The sequence below is a fragment of the Aotus nancymaae genome, unplaced genomic scaffold (assembly GCF_030222135.1).
Source record: "Aotus nancymaae isolate 86718 unplaced genomic scaffold, 86718_ANA_hifiasm-v0.15.2.pri h1tg000004l, whole genome shotgun sequence".
Taxonomy (NCBI): Eukaryota; Metazoa; Chordata; class Mammalia; order Primates; family Aotidae; genus Aotus; species Aotus nancymaae.
Window position 1 is genome coordinate 42885062 of NW_026988415.1, and position 8031 is coordinate 42893092.

Here is an 8031-nt window from a genome sequence, read left to right on the forward strand (position 1 = left end):
ATTCTTTCTTGGAAGTCTACACAAGATACAACTGAATGTATTGGTGGTGGGCAGGTCCTGCTTCCTCATTCGGGGACAAGATACTCCTAAATAGATTCCCCCTTTTAAAAAAAAAAAAAAAAAAAAACACCCGTGGTTGGCTCTAGAGTAGCTTTCAGCTGAGAAGTACTTTTCCAGCACTTCTATGCAGTCACAACTTTTGTGGGTAGCAAGGGGAAAACTTTAAATACTTGTTTACTAATGTCTCTCCCTAAGTCCTTGGGTGGCACAGATGGCAAGGAGATAGCTGCAGGGAAAAGGAGAAACCCCTGAAGCAGAGACTTGTTATAACACACATTTCCCTTGCCAGGGTCTCCTTGCCAAAGCATTTTTCTTAAACGTCTGATAGTGACAGATCAAGCTGTTTGCTCCAATCCTGGGCCCAGAGAGGAAAGGCGAGCCACTCGTGAGTGGCTATCACTACTTTCCCACTCCAGGGTTCCTTCACAAGGAGTCTGAAGTGCAACTTGGCGCGGGCAGATCGTCATGCCTGAGCAGCAGTGGGAACCTGGGAAACCCACTCAATGGGATATTGGGGATTCTTGCGGGAAGAGGAAAAGGGAGTCTCGGGAACCGCAGGAAAGTACCTTCAGGCTCTCAGGGCAGGATCACAGAGATGGCCCCAGATATCCAGCGATCTCCCCTGTCTAGTGCTTGGTGGGAATCCCCAGGAAGTGCAGCGCATTGCTGGGGAACCCCTTGCTGCTCCAGCCAGGAGCCGCCTTGAGCCTCTTCCCAGCTCTGGTAGCTCTCTCAGCCGCGGGCAGAAATGTGGGCAGTCAGAAGCGCCCAGCTGGAAATTGCCTTCCAGGCTGCAGAGCCCGCGCACCAGCCACAGAAAGACGAAGATCCCGCCGAGAAAACGCAACGCACGGGCTCTCGGGCACCTGATGGACAGCGCACGCTCCTCCCAGGCGAAGAGCCCCGACGCTGGGAGTTCTATTCCCTAAACTTTCTGGTAAGGCTAAAGGAAGAGAAAGCAAACAGGCAAGTTTCCAGGCGCGGAGACCAAAGCTGCAGGAGAGATACAGCCTCGGTTGGCTGCGGCCTGCCCTGCTGCCACCTGAGAGCGCTGCGCGTTCTCCCCTGGCCCTTGCCAATCAACTCTCCAGCTCTGTGAGCGGGCATTACCTGAGTCTTGCAAAACAGCCGGCAAAACGTCCCGCAGGTTTCAGACGCGTAGTTCCATGTCCAGGACGAGATGGCAAGCCGGGTTCCGGAGAGCGCGGGCTTGGACTTCCCAGGTAGTCCGAGTGGCTGCCCAACAACTAGCGGTGCTGGGGGGTGCGCGAGGAAGGCTCGTCTCCCCAAACAGCGGACAGTACAGCCCTGCCTGTTTTCGCTACTCCCTGTCTTTACCAAAGAGAATGCCAGGAAACTTCCCTCCCGCCCCGGCCAGGGAAAATTAATAGAGTTCAGCAGAGCTTCTGTGGACTTTGCGGAGAGCTGGAAAGGGAGAGGTTAAGGAGGGTTTCTAAATCACTCAGCTCCGTAGTTAGAATGGCAGGTGCTGCCTCTCTCTCTCAGTGACTAGACTCTCCTAAGTCGCCTGCCTCCCAGACGCTTCCTTTTGAGCGACTTCGCTTCGGAGCAGCCTTGCTCCAGCAACACCTTGCCTCGGCCAAGCGGTGCACGCCGGGACGAGGGCGCCTCAGCCTGTGGCCCTCGCGCCTCCTGCGAAGTACACACACTCCAGAAGGAGCGAAACACCAGCTGCCCTGTCGCCCTGACGGAGGCTTAGGCTACAGATGCAAACTCTGCCTGCCCACCTCCCTCCCTCCCTCCTGTTCCCTGCTCCAGTCTTTCCCGGTAACCCTACAGCCAGTGCGCAAAAGCCCACAAGTCTCCCTTAGCTCCAAAGAAGGAGGGGCTCCTGGAAAGTGAGCCCCAGGCTCGCCTCACATCCTGCCACCGCTGCTGCCGCCTCTAAAACATGCCTGGATTGGAAGTGGGAGGTTAGTGGAAGTCACCGAGAGCTGCGTTTTCGTCGCTAACAGTTTGGTGCCTCCAGGCTGACTGATTGCACCGGGGAGGAGGTGGGAATTAGAGAGAAGCGCTCTGGCACGTCACGAAAAGAGCTGCTTCTGCTCCTCCTCCTCTTCCACACCCCTTTAGATTTGGGAGCCCGGGGAGGAGAGGCAGATTGAGAAAGGATGCCAACACCAAGTCCCCCATCCCCTGGTTTAAAAAAAAAAAAAAAAGCGCTTCCCTTTTACCTTTCTCGGGAGAATGAAAGCGTGTCCCGGCAGCGCCGTCTAGCGTCCGTACCAGAGTAGGCCGGCGTACAGGATTGGGGCGAGCGCTCAGATGAGTGCAGGTATGGAAAGCCACTAAAAGTTTTTCAGCTCTCCTGGTCTACAGTTCCAGCCACTGAACAGGTATCTAGTTCAGTCAGGAGTTCATCTGCCTGATTCCCTACAGACTGAAACTCGCTTCTAAAGACGCAAGCCGCCTAGTTTTTCTTAAGATTAGAGCTTTACGGGACCAGAGAGAACTCTTCTTTTCCACCTCTCCCACCTATAAGATCCTTAAGTCTCAGGGTTCTCCAGCCCCGCCAATCATGGTGCAGACAGGTAATGTCCTGGGACGCGGTGATGGCCTTGAGCTAGAATCCTGTCCTCAATCATTCTGCCATGCTCCAGGGGTTCGCCAACCATGCATCTGACCATCTGCTCTCCAAAGTCATGCAACCCAGGAACCCCTCTTTTTAAGCGACACGGGATAGAGGGACTATGACCCAGGACCAGCAGCGTTCCTAGATCGCAGCGTTTAAGAGTCCCGTTGACGCTCCAGGTGTCTTCCCAGAGTGTTTTGCTGGGCTCTCGGGCGCTGCGCTGATTAACACACTTTACAGGATTGCTCATTTAACGGGTCAGCTGAGCGCTGTTCAGCATTTGCTGCTGCGCTGAGCTCCTATTAATTTGTCTTTCTATGAGCTTTCTCCAGCTGTTCTCCCGAGGCTGTTCCATTGCTCTGCATTAGCCACAGGGAGTGAGCCAGAGATGGATACAGGGCCCAGGAGGGAGAATTGAGCGTTTGGTAGGTACATGGCGCGCACCGCAGACTCGCGCCTTTCCACTCAACTTCTTTGGCCGCTTGGCCTCGGTCCACCTTCCACACAACTTTTAAGGCCGGAGCCTGTGCATAATTAAGGTTGTTCTCCCTTTCTCGCCTCTCTTGCCAAGTTTATGCACTCTTCCCCTGTGGACCACCTCTTTTGACAAATCCAGCAAAACCCCAACCCCCATCCTGGAAAACTTCTTCTGCAATTGGGGTTAAGTCGGGGATCTAGAGAGGACGAGTGTGAAAGGAAAGGTCCTTTGGGCGGGAACCAATACCAAGCTATCCTCCTGGTTTTCGTTGTTTATATGCATGGAAGGGGGAAAATGGGCTGTATTTTTGAAACAGAAAATGTCCTGCCATTTCTGCTTGTTTTTTTTTTTTAACAGTTTTGTTTTCAGATAAAAGTCCATTCTTTTGGGTTTTTGTTCTGTGTGTGTGTGTGTGCTTGATTTTTTAAATTATACTTTAAGTTCTGGGGTACATGTGCAGATCGTGCAGGATTGTTACATAGGTATACACATGCCATGTTGGTTTGCTGCATCCATCCACCTGTCATCTATATTAGGTATTTCTCCTAATGTTATCCCTCCACAATCACCCCACACCCTGCTCCTCCTCCCCTAGCTCTCCCAGCCCCAAACAGGCCCCGGTGTGCGATGTTCCCCTCCCTGTGTCCATGTGTTCTCATTGTTCAACATACAGTTATCAGTGAGAACATGTGGTGTTTGGTTTTCTGTTCTTGTGTCAGTTTGCTGAGAATAATGGTTTCCGGTTTCAGGAGATAGCCAGCCTATTTTTCCTTCCTCCTTGCCCATGGAGCTCATGCAAACTTCCCTACACTAGCCGGCTAGCCCTGTACAACCTTCATCACTACTTCTACCCAATCCCCTCCACACCTACTTTACTGTTAGTGGTCCTCAATGCCAACTGCCACGTGCTTCCCGCCAGTTGGATGTGGCAGCAACATGGGGTGGCCCCTTGGTGGAAGGACACCCCCTGGTCAAGTCTTTCCTTTCTGGTTGGATCCCTGGCACCTCCAGTCTGGCCTTTAGCATAGCACTAGCCCACAGGCCCTGGGCCTTAGCTGACCAGCAGGGCTGTCCATGGACGAGACCATTTGATCAAGCCATGGTGCACTTTACTTACATTGGGGTGTTAAGGATCCAGCAGTCAGGGTGAGGAGAGCTCATTCAGGGTCCTAGCCAATAAGATCCCTAGGCAAATCATCAAGTAGACAATATATTTAAAATATAAAACAAACCTCTTCCTGTCCTATTGGTTTCTCTTTTCATCATCTTTCTATACTTAGGGTCTCGCTCTGTCACCCAGACTGGAGTGTAGTGGCACATACAACTAATTTGACCCAACTTCACTCTAATACCCAATGCCTTTACGTATTAAGTTCTGTACCTCGCACCCTGCTAAAACTTACTCCCTTCTGTACTTGCCATTTTTTCAGTACCCTCTCTGCTGACAATGGTTGGTATTCTAGTTTGACTAATGCCTAACTAATATGATTAACTCTACTTTCCTGGGTCACATCACCCTTCACCAGAAACTTTAAGAATTGGGAACTTAAGACACCATGGCAAATCAATGGATTTTCTCTGGATGGGGGAGGGGCTCTTGGTATTCATCAAAGAGGGATGCTTATTTGGCCAATCATACCAGTCCAATTTGTGGGGCTTTTAAAATTTTTTTATTATACTTTAAGTTTTGGGGTACATGTGCAGAACATGCAGATTTGTTACATAGGTATACATGTGCCATGGTGGTTTGCTGCATCCATCACCCCATGATCTACATTAGGTATTTCTCCTAATGCCATCCCTTCCCTAGCCCCTCCAGTCCCTGACAGGCCCCGGTGTGTGATGGTCCCCTCCCTGTGTCCACGTGTTTTCATTGATCAACTCCCACTTATGAGTGAGAACATGCGGTGTTTGGTTTTCTGTTCTCCTGTCAGTTTGCTGAGAATTATGGTTTCCAGCTTCATCCATGTCCCTGCAAAGGACATGAACTCATCCTTTTTTATGATTGCATGGTATTCCATGGTGTATATGTGCCACATTCTCTTTATCCAGTCTATCATTGATGGTCTTTTAGGTTATTCCAAGTCTTTGCTGTTGTGAACAGTGATGCAATAAACATATGAGTGCATGTGTCTTTATAATAGAATGATTTATAATCCTTTGGGTATATACCCAGTAGTGGGATTACTGTATCAAATGGTATGTCTAGTTCTAGATCCTTGAGGAATCGCCACACTGTCTTCCACAATGGTTGAACTAATTTACACTCCCAGCAACAGTGTAAATGGGTTCCTGTTTATCCACATCCTCTCCAGCATCTGTTGTCTCCAGATTTTTTAATGATCGCCATTCTAACTGGCGTGAGATGGTATCTTAATGTGGTTTTAATTTGCATTTCTCTAATGACCAGTGATGATGAGTTCTTTTTCATGTTTGCTGGCTGCATAAATGTCTTCTTTTGAAAAGTGTGTGTTCATATCCTTTGGCCACTTTTTGATGAGGTTGTTTGATTTTTTCTTGTAAATTTGTTTAAGTTCTTTGTAGATTCTGGATATTAGCCCTTTGTCAGACGGATAGATTGCAAAAATTTTTCCCATTCTGTAGGTTGCCTGTTCACTCTAATGATAATTTCTTTTGCTGTGCAGAAGCTCTTTAGTTAATTAAATCCCATTTGTCAATTTTGGCTTTTGTTGCCATTGCTTTTGGTGTTTTCATGAAGTCTTTGTCCTGAATGGTATTTCCTAGGTTTTCTTCTAGGGTTTTTATGGTTTTAAGTCTTACGTTTAAGTCTTTAATCCATCTTGAGTTAATTTTTGTATAAGGTGTAAGGAAGGGGTCCACGGTTTATGGTTTTTAAAAGTGATCTTAAAGGATTTCAGGAAAGTAAGAATAAAGAATCCAAAAAGGAATAAGATGCCAAGAAAATGAGGAAGGAACTAGTGAACTCTTAGAAAAGTTCTGGGTGAGACCTCATGGTCTAGTACCTTGTTTCTCAAAGTGTTTTCCATGAACTAGCAGCATTTGTGACCTTGTTAGAAATGCAATCTCAGGCCCCACCCTCAGACCTACTGTTTCAGAATCTGCACTTTACCAAGATCCCCAGGTAATTTTGTATGCACATTAACATTTGAGAAGGCTTTTCAAGAAAATCTTTCGATTCTGCCTCACCCAGTAAAGGAAAAGGAACAGTGAGTATAATAATCCTAATTGCAAATAATGAAATCTTGTCATATGGTAAGCACCTAAGAATAAGGCCAGTGTCATATCTGTTTAGGGCAATTAGATCCAGTCTATTTCATGACCAAGGATGATCAAATTATGGTTAGTCCTTAGTCCCCCTACCTACAGATGGACTTTTTGGCAGAAGTGCCCTAGGTTACATGAAGGAATTACTGCTGCTGAAGAAATACATCAATTCCCATGGCCCAGTAGGGTAGAGTTAGTATCATCATCTTCCCAATAATATTAAGAACAGAATTTTACATATTTTTCCAAATCTTGGGCACTTGGTATATTATCATGATCAACAGTGAGAAGAGCTGATAACCATTTAGTAAGGCCAAACTTTTTTTAATGTTATCAATTGAGATAAATAGCTTTGCTTAAAAAAAAAAAAGTAACCAAAAAATATGCCGAACTTTATTCTCTCTGCACAAGGTAAACCTCAAAGTAGCCTCTTAGTATAGTAAGGGGAAAGACCAGACTACAAACAGTTATTCTGTGTCTACTGCATCCCAGGTACCTTACACACTTGATTTTATATCATCCATGTTCCTAGACCTGGCTGATGGCCAAAATTACTGGTTTAGCATCTTCTTAAAGATTTCTTGGACCATGCCTCAGATCTGTTAAATCAGAATCTCAAGAAGTGGACTTCCTCAAGTGGGGAACAATTTTCTAAGCAAAACTCAAAATCCATAAACCAAAAAGAAAAAGATTGATATTTTTTACTACGCACAAATTAATTTCTCCAAAAAAAACACCATACACAAAGTCAAAAGGCAAACTAAACTGGGAGAAACTGCAATTCCTTAAAGGGAAATTTTTATAAATATATAAAGGGCTCTTATAAACCAATTGGGAAAAAATCAACCCAATAGAAAAATAGGCAAATGACATGAATAGATACTACATGTTTAAACAATGCAAATGGGCATACGTAAATTGAGAGGTAACTGCAATCCAGACCATAATGGCGAAGAATAAACATTTGATAGTATACAATATAGGCAAACATGTGAAGAAATAGACCCTCTCATTCAGTTAGCTAGAATGTCTACTAGTGCAACCACACTGGAGAGCAATGTGACAACATCTATTGAAATTGTACATATATGCATACTCATATATACAAAGGTATTTCTGGGTGAATACTCAAGAAACTGGCAACAATGATTGTTTGTTGGAAGGGGAGGTGATTGGCAATGTGGGGGTGAGAGGCAAATTTATGTTTCATTATGTATTATGTGGTACATTTGATTATTGTTTCTAAATCTTCACACTGTCACTATTTAAAAATTGTATATTTACATTCTTTAACTTGAGGCTTTGAGTACCTCCCACTCCACTAGAGTTGACCAAAGAAATATTAGCAGACTTGATGTTAGCATCTTGGTCTCTTGTGCTTTTGCCATCCACCACTAACCCTGGGTAGCTCCTGGTCCAATGAGAATGAGATACGCGGTATATATCTGAAAGCAACCCATAGCTTTATGCCAAGCTCAAATGAGTTCAGTTAAACCTCAATGGACTTACAGACCTGTGAGCAAGAAACATAAATATTTATTGTTATGTGCCACTTTTACCTTGTGTTGGGAGGAAGGGGTTGTTACAAAGCATTACTGCACCAATAACTAAGACAATTCACTTTACACTTAGAAATATTCACTATGTGCATCTG

The 8031-nt window shown here is 45.8% G+C and overlaps 1 protein-coding gene across 1 annotated transcript in view; it reads right to left on the bottom strand.

Annotated features, from left to right (window-relative positions):
- Positions 1–2057, bottom strand: part of IL1RAPL2 (interleukin 1 receptor accessory protein like 2) — a 1111506-nt gene extending 1109449 nt beyond the window's left edge. The window contains exon 1 of the mRNA XM_012451657.2: positions 1171–2057. The gene's annotated coding sequence lies outside the window, so the exon portion shown is untranslated. The remainder of the gene's footprint in view (positions 1–1170) is intronic.
- Between the last annotated feature and the right edge of the window lie 5974 nt (positions 2058–8031).